Source organism: Myotis davidii, unplaced genomic scaffold, assembly GCF_000327345.1.
Source record: "Myotis davidii unplaced genomic scaffold, ASM32734v1 scaffold449, whole genome shotgun sequence".
In the NCBI taxonomy this organism is placed as follows: Eukaryota; Metazoa; Chordata; class Mammalia; order Chiroptera; family Vespertilionidae; genus Myotis; species Myotis davidii.
Window position 1 is genome coordinate 2550508 of NW_006383007.1, and position 13613 is coordinate 2564120.

Below are 13613 nucleotides of genomic sequence, written 5' to 3' on the forward strand. Positions count from 1 at the left end.
TTCCAGATGTCATTCCAGATATAGAGGAAGGGGCCAAGGCAGAGGCAGTTAGGGGCAATCAGGCAGGCAGGTGAGTGGTTAGGGGCTATCAGGCAGGCATGTGAGTGGTTAGGAGCCAGCAGTCCAGGATTGTGAGAGGGATGTCCTACTGCCGGTTTAGGCCCAATCCCTGTAAACCGGCAGTAGGACATCCTTCGAAAGGTCTGAGATTGGAGAGAGTGCAGGCCAGACTGAGGGACACCCCCTACCCCCATGCATGAATTTCATGCACTGAGCCACTAGTCTCTATATATAAAAGCCTAAGTGACTGGTCGAGAAGTTGCTATGATGCTCACTGACCACCAGGGGGCACACACACAACGCAGGAGCTGCCCCCTGGTGGTTAGTGTGCTCCCATAGCAGGAGCACCACTCAGCTGAGCTACAGGTGCCAGACGCTGGGCTCATGGCTGGTGAGTGCAGCTGCAGCGGCAAGAGACTCTCTCATGTACACTCCCCCTGCACACCCCTCCCCCACCCAGACTGGGATCAGGATTGGGACCAGCATCTGGACTGCCTGGGTGCAAGCCCGCGGCCACTTCTTGGTCGTGAACATGCCGATATCACCCTAGGATGGGCGTGTGGAGACCACAGCAGAGCGGCAACAAGCCTACCGAGAGGAGGCGGTGACAGGCGTAATGAATGAGCGGGAGTGGAGTGGCGCTGGCCCAGGTTTGGCTCCTCCCTAACTGCCTGCTGCTTCACGCACTATTATATCCCTCGGAGGTTGTTGGACTGCAGGTTTCAGCCTGATCCCTGCAAGGAACTCCAAGGGACCTCACCAGTGCACAAATCTGTGCACCAGGCCTCTAGTATATATATAAAAGCCTAAGTGACCATTTGACTGTTCAGCCATTTGACCAGTAGCTATGATGCACACTGACCACCATGGGGCAGATGCTCCAACTGGTAGGTTACCTTGCTGATGGGGTCTGGCTGAACAGGACTGGGCAAGATGGGCTGGACACACCCTGGCACCCTCCCACAGTCCCTCCCCGGCCCTATTCATGCACTGGTGAGGTCCCTCAGCCTGGCCTGCACCCTCTCGCAATCCAGGAACCCTTGGGGGATGTCGGAGAGCCACAAGCCAGGCTGATGGACCCCACCGGTGCACGAATCAATGCACGGGGCCTCTAGTTTTTCAAAAAATAGAGTAAATATGTTTTCTCTTCCTTGTGATTTTTCTTAATATTTGCTTTTCTTTAGCATATGTTATTGTAAGAATACAGTATATAATATATATAATATACAAAATATGTGTTATCAACTATTTTTATTATCACTCAGGCTTCTAGTACTTAATAGGCTATAAGTAATTAAGTTTTGGAGAGTCAAAAGTTATTCACAGATTTTTCGACTGTGTGGGGTGTCTGTACCCCTAAACCTGGTGTTAAAGGGTCAACTATATATTACTCTTCTGCTGATTACTTATATGTATTCTTTTGTTAATACTTATAATTAATTCTAACTCAGAGAGTAAATGGACACATTGCTGAGATGAATTATTTTTTTATTTAACACTAGAAGCCTGTTGCATGAAGATTCGCGCAATAGGTCTTCCTTCCCCTGGCTGTTGGCACTGGTTTTCCTCCAGGACTCAGGCCTTTTGTCCGGCTGCAGGGGAGAAGCAAAGCCTTGAGGCTAGGCTTCCCTACTGTGGCCACAGTGAGTCTTGGCTTCTCCACTGAGGCTGCAGTGGAGAAGCTTTTCCTCCGGCACCCGGGACCCAGGCTCAGTCTTCATGGGCCGGAGCCTTCAGTCTTCGCTCCGCACCTGCTTATGCAAATTAGCCACCATCTTTGTTGGGTTAATTTGCATACATAGTTGCTCTGATTCGGTAGGTATAGTGGAGTGACACCAATTTGCATGTTTCTCTTTTATTAGTGTAGATATTATTACCATTGCCACATTTAGTTATAGACCTTAGCCTCTTTGAGCTTTAAGTAAATCTGGTCCTAGTCAGTTTGTCTCTGTGATTAGAGCATTGACCTGTAGAATGAAGGGCTGTGGGTTTGATTCCAGTCAATGGCAGTAACTCAATTGTAGGCTTGATCCCCACCCCGGTCAGGATGTGTGTGGGAGGCAACCAACTGATGTTTCTCTCCCACACTGGTTTCTCTCTCTCTCTCCCCCTTTTTTGCACTCTTCCTAAATATCAATGGGAAAAATATCCTTGGGTGAGGATTAACTAAAATAAATAAATAAGTAAATCTAAAAAGAGTCAAGGAGAAAACTATTTAGACAAAACTGAATGTTGATGATAATTCAGCTAATGATTAATCAAAAGGCAAATAAAATTTACATGTTTACTAGCAAAACTTTTTTATCCCTTTTCTTCAGATTATGATTTAGATCCTGTTTCTTTTCTTTTCTTTTCTTTTTTTTTCTCTTAGTTTAGCTTTTGGCTTAAATTTTATTGATTGATTTAATAGTCATTCATAATCACTTTGTGGGAAGAATCAAGAACCTCTTCGCTGATTCACCTGACTTATTTTACCTGTGCTGATGTCTTTGACAGCAATCACAGATAATCCATGTCTTGAAATACTCCCCTCTTTTGACTTTTATTGCCTTATAACTTCTCATTTTTCTTCTATGTTTGCTATTGTCTGCTATCTTTGCTGTATTTTCTTCCTTTTCCTTATTAAATTGGATCTCTCCCAAAGGACAGATACCCCCCCCCCACCTCTTTTTGCATTCCACTATTTTCACATCTCAAATACTTCTATATTTGCAGTCATCCCAAGTTGGACTTCTAATCCTGACTGCTCCCCTGGGGTTTTAGTTCGATGATTGTTTTTTTTTTTAATATTAAGTTGTCAAACCATTAGTAAAATACCCACCCCCCCAAATCTCATTATTTTTCTCTTATAGATGTGCTCCCCATACAAAAATTCCATTTTTTAAAATTTTATATGCAAGTGATAGTTTTTTCCCTTTACTTTATAGGCTTATATTTTAGAATATTTTCAAGTCTACTTGATGAGCAATTCTAAAAGGCAATTAACAATAGATTTCTGTTTATTCTTTTGCTAATACTTGGTCTTTCAGTCATACATTTTTCACTCTGCTACATTGCTAATCCAGTTTTTCTTCAGATCGACTTGGTTTATTGTAATGTCTTACCTGATTGCTCAATATCAATTTTCTTCATTCTCTAATAACATGCTGCCAGATCATGCATAGCTTCCAAAACATCTCCTTCCTCCTATCTTTCCCCCTTTCCATTCCTTCCTCTTTCTATTAACTATTAAAATCTACATTCCTACAAAAGAATTTGAGGAGGTTTACAAAGGGAATATGAATACCTCATGGCAATAAAATTTTATAAGGTGGAGAGAAGGACAAGTAAAGCTTGTAGAAATGCAATGAAACTAAGATTGTGGATAGAGACCAAAATCCACGCCAGATTTGGGAAGATAATGCAAAGAGGAAAATATTTACATTAGATAATTTATCGTGTCCACCTGGAACAACAAAACCACTGACCAGAAGCACTAAGAGCTGAAGGGGAGGAAAAGTTTTCCTCAACCCTCTCAGGGTCGCTGACTGGGTTTGAAAATTAAACGGAAACACAGATTAACAAAAAGAAAGGATATAGATTTATTTAATATATGTTTTACATGACACAGAAGCCTTCAGGAGGAAATAAAAACACAATGAAACAGACCCAAGTTCTTCATGCTAGGTTTATGAAGATTGCACAGTCATGGAGGAATATATAAGAGGCTAAGGAACACGAGGTAATTGTTGTAAACTGAGTAAAACTTAGCAAGACCTGTTCATAAAGATTCTTCTTGGTGTCCTTTTGTCTTCAGAGACAAGGATGCTTCCTTCCTCTGGGTATAGGGAGGGGACCTTCCCTGAGGTTTTTCAGGGAAGAAGAGTGAGTAGGGAGGAGATTAGAGTGACTCTTGTTTCTACTTAAAATATTCAATATGCCTCATATTTTGGGACAATGTATCCTGAGCCCCATCAGAGCTGATATACGTTTTCCTCTAAGAAGTCATGTAATGAGTGCCAACCTAGTATGGCAGAGTGAACTATATCACCATCAACATGTTATAACAATAATACCAAGTTTTACAGAAAAAAGTATTTAATTCTTGCCCTGTAGGATCCATAGGAAATTTTATCCCTTTCATTTAAAACCCTATCAAATTACCTAATTGTATCTGCCAAAATTTATCTTTTTACTACTTATTAAGCAAAGATGTTGAGCAATTGTCTTAAATTAATATTAGCCATCATGAATGTTTTTGTTTGTTCTTCTGTTCATCCGAATTATTCTGTTTTTCCTGGTTTTCTTTCCCTCATTAGAATTCAACAATACATAGATTTTTGTCTCAAAAATTGACATTGCTCTTGTGCTGTTTTCTATATCTACTTGGTTCTGCTCTGGTGAGACATTCAATACAGTATAGTAGATCTTAGCAAGGTTTTCATAATACAGTAGGTGTTAAGGCTCAAGAAACCTTGAATCTTCTTGACTTTGACTTTTATTCAAAATGTCTTACCTAGCTAGTACTCTTTTCTTCCCAGGGATTGTTTTCTTATTTACATTTTTTTAATCAAAAATTACCATCAGATTTATTACTGACAATATCAAAATCAAAATTAAATGAAATATAATTACTCTCATGCTTTTGAGAATCGTAGACCCATGTATGACCAGAGACTCCCAACCCCACAGCTCTTAGTTATGGCTTTTGCTCTTAGTTCCAACTTCAGCGACGTGGCAGACCTAGCCTCTACAGCGTATCCAACCAGATCATCTGCTTATGGGAAAGGCGTCATTGGGGCCACCAGCTTGAGCGGAAATTGCAGCCAGGTGCCGGCACTCCCCCCCCCCGCCCCCAGGGGGCAGAAAATGAGGTCCTGGGCTTGCTTCAGAGGAGCTAAGCGCTCCCAGCTGACAGCGGATGCTGCCATGTGGCCGCCACAAACATGGACGTGCCCATCCCGAGCTGCGGGCACAGCCAGCCGGCAGTGATGGTGTGACGGTCACGGGCTTCACATCCTGCACAGAGACTTCGGGCAGCTGCTGGAGGAGATGCCTGTACCTCCCACAGCTCCGGGACGCCCTCAGGTGCACGGCTGGCTCTCTGATGCCCCGTCCTCACCTGGTCCGCCAGCCCTTCTGTGAGGCACTCGATAGACAGTTCGAGGCGTTTTAAGTGCTGGTGGAGGTTGAGAGCCAGCCCGTCCCACCATCAGCCTCTGCTGTTGGGACAATAGACTTTCTGGGACAAAAGGTCCTCAAGTTCCCTGACTGCTTCCTCATACCTGTGGAGCTGCTGCAAGATTTCCCCGGCCCGAGACAGGATCCTGGTATAAATCCACTGAACGTGAAGCACCGCGGAAACAGAGGCAAATCCTCGTGGTTCCTCAGGGAAGGGTGGGTCTGTGGTGGTCCAGCACCAGCTCTTCCAGCTCCTTTAGCTCTTTCCGATCCCTCCTGGCACGTTGAGAGCGCTCCTTAGATTCCTCCAGCTCCCAGCAGCCATTGCCACTGCAGCAGCAATGCCACTCAGCAGGTGGGCGGAGGCTGCATACTTGCTGAGGTCATCTCTGTCCTGGAGAACCGGGTTTTCCGACTGACTGTGTCCTGGGGGAAGGCCACGCGGCCCAGGTGGACCAGCAGCACGGTCAAGAGCTGGCCCTGCCCCTGCAGGCGGCTTCTTCCTCTTCGGGAGTCGGTCAGGGAGAAGAGCAGCAGGGCCCCGGAAAACACCACGGGCCCACCACTGAGAGTGTGTACACAGCCTCCGAAGTCACAGGCATTTGGATTTCTTCACCAATACCTGCCTCACATGCTTCAACACCTTCACCATCCACTTGTTTGATACTCTCCTGTTTTGCAAGACTGCCCTCCGGAGTAGATGGTACTTTATTCCCAGGAGCTATTTCTGGGGATAACGCAGGAGTGTTGTCTGGGAAGGCAGACAACGTCCTGGGGAGACGTTTGGTTCACAGCTACCATTAGCCTAGTGCCTTCGACAGTATTTTGCTCCATAAGAGAATCACGGGTCAATATGTTTTCCTTTTGGGAACTGTTCTCCAAGCCTGATCCTTGTCCTCCATCTCTGCACAGTTCTCAACCATCCTGACCACTGTGGCTGAGGCACTCAGTGAAGTATGACGGACAAAGTCCTCGTTCTTCTCTATGGATCTTCTCACCTTTATGTATCTTTTGGATAATTGAGATGACAGGCTTCCCAAAGAAATGACTTTGACATTCTGAGATATCAGCTCATCCTCTTGGTTTTGGCACACCAGGTCATAGGTACCTTTAAAGAAGGGACTGATCTGCTTTTTTAAGCCCGTTTTAGCTGAATTGCTTTGGTCAGGGGTTAACTTTGTCTTGGATGGTGACCACCTCTCTGGTGTTACATCTTCTAAGGCAGTATCGGTTACTTCTACAGGGGACACATTTGCATTTGTGAAGCCACAGTGCCCGGGGCCGCTGGAGTGAGATCATTGTGGTTAGCACACATGTCATCGAGGTACCGGTTTAAGTCATAGACTACACACCCGGCAGGCAAGTTTAGCGGGTGGTATTGTTGGAAAACAAAACAATGGACTTCGATGCATTTTTTTTTTTTTTTAGTTCTGCTGCTTGACAAACTTCTATGGGGTCTTTTCCCCCAGGGTGATTTCCCTCCTGGCATCATGAGTGTTGAAAAAGCTGGGTGTCTCAGGTAATAAAACAAAGAATATCCCTGAGGAAAGATAGCAATGGTTTGCTTTTACTTCCCTGACTTGACATAAGAAAAAGTGGGCTTCTATTGGACTTCATATTATTCATTTACTCAATTTCCGCTTTCTGCAAAATAAACCAGGTGCAGATTCAAACAGTGGTAAAGTGAGCTCTGTAGCATGCATATCAGCAACATCTCATGGCAAGAAAAATCCTGGGCTTGGGACAGGAGGCCCAGGCTCCCTGTGCAACCTCAGTGTGACCCCAGCCCTAAGTGACAGCCTTGGACTTGGCTCGAAAGACGTCTCAGACCTTGCTTTAACCCCTAGAATTATCAATTTTAAAAAGGGACAATGTGACTACACCAGATCTTTTTTAAAGACCATTGCATCAGTAACTGTTTCCAGGAGAGGATGGCCTGGGTCACTCCTGCCTGCACAGGGCAGCAGCTGTCGCCACGGAACCTGGGGCACGGGGTAAGCAGCCCTTCCCCAGGTACTGCATCCATACAGCTGGGTGCACACCTGGATCTCCATCATCGAGCCAGGGCCTCCTGCCCTTCTGCCTGCCTCCCTCCCTCTCTCTCCCCAGTCCCAGTCACCTCTCACCACCCGCTCCCCTCCCTCCCAGCCCTGCCACCTTATTTACATTTTTTAAAAGGGGTGACACTGTTTAAGAAAAAAATTTACAGGTTTCAGGTGCACAATTCTACAACACATCATGTGTACAATGATTTTGTGCTCACAACCCAAAGTCAAGACTTTGTCCATCACCATTTATCCCCGCATACCCTTCTCAACTGCCCTGCAATCACCACACTGTTGTCTGTGTCAATGAGTTTGTTCCCTTTCTTTTTTCTTTTCTTTTTTTGCTCAATAATCTCCCCACCCCAGCCCCCTCCACCCTGACATCTGTCAGCCTGCTCTCTATTATGAGTCTGTCTATGTTTTGCTTGTTAGTTCATTTTGTTCATTAGATTCCACATATGAGTGAAATCATATGGTAGTTGTCTTTGACTGGGTTATTTAACTTAGCATAATGCTCTCCAGTCCATTCCTTGCAATCTCTCTACCACAAACACAAACACAAACACACACACACAAACACACACACACACACACACACACACGCACACAAAACACATATATCTGTTCTATTACCTCTTACCTATGTTTTCTACTACCCAGGACATACACTGTAAAGAATGCCTACTAGGCATAGGGACATATGCTGTGTTTTTTTTCTGGTGAGGATTATGATGAAAATTAAAAACAAAATTATTCAGTAGTTTCTATGTTACTCATAAGTTTTTGAATGATGTTGATTTCAGAAAACCAGTGTTGATTTTGTTAAGAGTCTGGCATTCAGTTAGCAATGTTTTATTCACAATCTGTTGGTGCCTCAGAGCTCCTTTTGTCTGCATTTTTAACTACTGTAATCTTCTGAATGCTGGGTGAGCTTGGAACAAGTGCACTGGCTGTAGTAACCATATTAACAGATGAGCAGAAGAACACAAATCTAGTGATCAATCAGGACAAAAATTTCATACATGATTTGGGAGATGTGATGAAGGGAGGGAAGGAAATTCTTTAAAAAATTAATACATGAGCCAAGAATGTTGAAGGTATTTGTTTCAGAAAACAAGCTTGATGATTTGCCTCCCACTCCCTTTTTAATTTGAAGACCTCAGGAACAGAGAGTTGAGTTTATTGTACTCCTCCTTATACAGAATGCTATTACCATCAGTGCCTTCAAGACTCATTTGTTAAAAAGTTTTATGGGTTTGAGTCAAACTGACCACATATGCTGGGGAGCAAAGATCTCAAATGCCCCCTGGACTCCTCTTTAATGAAAAATATTTTTTAGTGTTTTTTTTTTTTTGATTATCCCATTTTCAATCACCCTTCTCTTCCGCCTCACACACCTACCTTAGAATATTTCTTTCCCTTGCTTTTCTTCCTCTCATACATTTATTTAAATATATGCTTTCTAGAAAAATCATTGTGTAGTAGATTATTTGGGGGGGGTGTAGGATTTTAATGTAGGTAACTATCATTTGAAAAAAATAATAATTTATTATCTTTCAATTATTTTGATTAAATTTTTTATTGTCCTTGAGAGGCACCCCAGTATATGGGTGGCTGGAAGTGCTGATAGTGAGCTTTCTTGTGTTATTCCTTATTTTAAAAGGATAGTGTCCGCTGTTTCTCCACTTATACTGGTATGAGTGTGTGTGTGTGTGTGTGTGTGTGTGTGTGTGTGTGTGTGAGCTTGACATGGAAAGAGACTATGTTCAGTTTACTGAGATAGATGATTATACAATTTCCCCCCGCCCCCCTCTATCAAACTGGTGAAAGATATTTAATGAATTTCTAATAATGAACTACCCATACATTCTTGGGGTAAGCTCAACTTGGTCATGTTTATTATTTTAAGTATTCATTGTTGGATTTAGTTTGATAATAACTTTTATGGGTTGTCTCTTTTTGTTTTTAAATGAATATTACCTGCTAACCACTTTTACCTGATAGCACCATAACAAACAACTCTCTGTTCAGAACTTTATGTTCTAACTACCTTCCCCATCCAAGCCTCCTGCTTCATCTCAGGGGTTAAATCAGCCTCTTATAAGCCCCATGTTAAAATTCTAAAGCAGCGGTTCTCAACCTGTGGGTCGCGACCCTTTTGGCGGTCGAACGACCCTTTCACAGGGGTCGCCCAAGACCATCCTGCATATCAGATATTTACATTACAATTCATACAGTAGCCACATTACAGTTATGAGGTAGCAACGAAAATAATTTTATGGTTGGGTCACAACATGAGGAACTGTATTTAAAAGGCCAGAAGGTTGAGAACCACTGGTCTAAAGATTTATTAAAACATACTCCATTATCATAGCCCTGGTCATATAGTTCATTATCATTAGGAGTGGAACTAAAACAGAAATCCCCAGCTGCTTCTAAATTTGTAGTCTAGGCAAGAGACCTGTGGTTAGAGTGGCCAAAAACCAGAGCAGAAACTCAACCGTATCTCAGCGATGAAGGATAAGTGGAGTACATGTGCCAAGGTATCAGGGATGAGTAGAATGACAAGACTCTGGTGACTATGTTTATATGAGAGCAAAGAGTTTGATTGTGTCCTTGAGAAATCAAGATCTATTGTCTGGGTAACTCATATTCTGGTACCACATTGGCTGAGTTGGTTAGAGGGAATTTTACTTTATGCCTCCATTGTTGAAATGATAACAAAAATAACTAACATTATTGAACACATATTAAATTTCAGACATTTAGTACTAAAATTTGTGGGTTTTTTTGTATTTACTTGTTTAATTACATTCTATATATCCTCAATCAGGTAAGTCATATGACCAAGCACATAGTAAAGTGAAATCATAAGCACTGAGAATTACCTGATAATATTGAGTTTGGAAAGGAAGTCTTGAAATGCAGGTTTATCTTTGTCAGACTCCAAATAACTTTTTTTCTCATTCACTCTAAGTACTAAATTGGGCAGTAGAACTTTTTGATGACTAAACATTCATGTCCTTAATATGTTTACTTTAACACAATATTAAATCAGTTCTGAAAAGGTGCAGGTGTGTTTGGGTAGCTTTTCTCTCTTAAGTAGTGAATTTGTAACATTAGCAAAAATGTTTTTGCACCTGGATTTGGACAGCAATAACAAACTTTCTCCACCTAAGAATAAATTTGTACTCCTTTACATTTTTTTTCTGTGACTTTAAAATATTCTAATTCTAAATAGTTTTGGAAAAGCCAACAACAATAAATAAATAAATGCAATTTATTTACATAGGTGCAACAGAACATTCCATTTTAATAGTTGTTGCTCTTTGTAACAAGTTAATAATCTTCAAACAAAAGGAGCTAGAGTAGAAGCAATGATTTGTTTGTGAATCTGAGGCTTTTATGGATAGGCTTAAAATGATTCTACTGTTTCCAATCCTCCCCCCCACCCCCGCCAATATTAACTAATAGTTATGATTTTTTCCTTTGTGAACATGAATCTTGTTCTTGACATAGACTCTGTTCTTTTAGTTTGGAAAATTCTTCTGCCTGATCATTTTGTGGTTGGCGCCCTTTTTGTCATTCAGACCTCAGTGCATATGTCAACTCTCAATAGAGGTATTCCTAGACTGGCAGTCAAAACCAGCCCCCAGTCACTGGCCATAACATTGCTCTATCTTATTTTCCCCTGAGGTCTTATTTTTGTTTGTATTGCCTGATGGATGGATATATGCAGTCTTTCTCCTCAGTTCCGTGTCAGCTTCATATGAGCAGGGATCCTTTTTCTCTTGCTCACCACTGTCTCATCAGAGTCAATCATGGTGCCTGATAAATAGTAGGTTCTCAACTACTAGTTCAATATATGGCTTTTTGATTCAGGATTTGAGAGTCCTGGATGTATTGTGGACAAGGTAGTAGTAATATAATTTGTCATTCAGTTTGCAATACTAATATTTATCCAGCATTGACAGTGAATCCTAGGTATGGAACCCAGGGCCTCTCACCTGAGCACTGTGATTTAACTCACACAATTTGAACCTGCATTATTTTTTTTTTTAAAAAATCACATCACCAAAATCTATACCTACATGTATCTTTTAAAAACTTCTATGTATAATTATATGCTTAGGCATTTAAATCGAGCAGGTATTTTTAAAAAATGTATGTTTAATGTGTATGATAAAGTGGACTCTAGATCAAAATTGCAAAACTCATTTAAAATGTACTAGGGACTTACCATTTTCACAAATTCATTGATAAATTCTTCTTTAAATTGAACCTTCCCATTTTTGTTATTTGTTTACACAATACTGCTCTAAAGTCTGTCAGATTATGTCATTCCCACATAAGAAGAAAATGAATTTCTACATACATATGAAGAAAACATGTTTTCAAAATACCATCAAGATATAAAGGTTGCTGGTTATTTTGTGGATTGTGTGAATTTTGATATTGTTTTCACAGCTTTTCTATTTTAGTTTTATAGAAGGTAGAAAAATGTTCTGAAGCTGTGTGCTTCTAAATTTGGCCCTTCTCACAGGGAGGGGTTATTTGAAGCACCTGAAATCTAATATGAGCCTTGGAGAAAGGTACCACAAGATGATAGTATATATGATTACAAAGCAAAGAGGATTCGAAAAAGCAATATATTTTTGGAAAAAAGGGCAAGCACACCACTTGGAATGTTTTATCAAGAAAGGGATACAGAAGTGAAAAGTAATCCTTCTGCTTTATTTGGCATTATTGCTGTGTTCGATTTTGGTCTTTTCGTTTGGCAATGAATATATGGAGACTCTGGAGAAGGTCCAGCGAAGATCAGCAAAAGTGATGTAAGGAATGGGGACTAGCTCCTGAGAGAGGGCTCAGTGGGATCAGAACTGTTTAACTTGGAGAAGTAAAGACCAAGGGGTGATTTAACTGTCTTCAAGTATTTGAAAGGTTATTATATGAAAGATGCAGAACAGATGTTCTTTACTTCCACAGGAGACCAAATAAAAGGAAATACTTTTAAATTGTAGCAAGAGAAACAGTTCAGTTGGTCATAAAGATGGACACAACTATAAAGTAGGGATTGAATATTGGAACAGGTAACCAAGGAATATGGGGAAGTTATATCCTTAGAGATCTTTAACACCATCTGCCTTGAGTGGGTTGTCAGTCCACCTTTGTGCAGGGACCTTCCCTATATCTCTTAAAACTCTTCTAACTCTGAGATTCTCTGCATGTTGTTTCCACTCTTTTGGAGTTGCCTAGAAGATAGTCAGGAGTGTTTATACAAGGATGGAAGTTAGGATTCAGCAGAGGAAGAGATCAAAGAGCTACTTGGTGTTCCCCTGAGTATCTCTGGTCTCCTAACTCCATAAGAATTAGTGACATGTGGTCCTTCTGTTCTGAGCTTTCTGAATCTATAATGATAATTCAGGAAATTATTCTAGCTACTGTTATATGGTTAGGCATGGAACTAAATTATCTCAATCACAGGAGGTGGAGGGTTTCTATTTTCACAGGTAAAGAAACCAAGACTTTAGTTATTAGCGTAAGTTTCTTCAGTGAGTTAGTGACAAAGGCGGAACTCAAACCTTGACCTTCTTGGCTCTTTTTTTCCTATTGTAAGGAGAAGAGTCATACATTTAGAAGTAATTTCCATTGACACTGGCAGATTTTGTTAATGTTAGGAATTAGAATGAGCTCCAAAAAATAATAATCTACACTAGGAAAACAAGGAAATATGTGTTACATGAATCAGGACCAGGTTTAGGGTAAATTTAGTGATGTTTTGGAGTATGTGTCATAATTAAATTGCTTCCCTCTGCCAGAGCAGCACAGGATAATTATTTCCTTTGGCCATCTACACTAATAAAAGAGAAAAATGGTAATTGGCGTACGACGCTACCCTTTTCATTGGCTAATCAGGGCTACATGCAAATTAACGGCCAACAAGATGGCGGTTAATTTGCATATGTAGGCACAATGTAGGGAGGCGAAAGGGAAAGCAGGAAGAAGCCCCCTGCCACTGACAGTGATCGGAAACCCAGAGGGGAGCTAAGAGCTGGGGGTCAGGGCAAAGGCGGCCCTGGGGCCACCTTTGCCCTGCCCCCCAGCCATGATCAGAGAATCAGGTGCCTTTTCCGCCCTGGCCAGTGATAGCAGGAAGTAGGGGTGGAGCCAGCGATGGGAGCTGGGCACGGTGGAAGCTGGCAGTCCCAGGAGCTAGGGGTCCCTTGCCTGGGCTTAAAGCGAAGCCCACGATCGTGGGGCCGCTGCAGCTGTGGGTCCCCGCTGCCTGTGCCAGATGCCTCAGCCAGAGGCAAGCTGCAGGGGCAGGGGCAGAGCCCGCGCGATCGC

The 13613-nt window shown here is 41.9% G+C and overlaps 2 pseudogenes; one reads left to right on the forward strand and one right to left on the reverse strand.

The window, feature by feature from the left end:
* Window positions 1-4936: 4936 nt before the first annotated feature.
* On the reverse strand, window positions 4937-6712 carry LOC102756556 (annotated as a pseudogene).
* LOC102757122 overlaps window positions 6711-13613 on the forward strand; it is a 28263-nt pseudogene continuing 21360 nt past the window's right edge.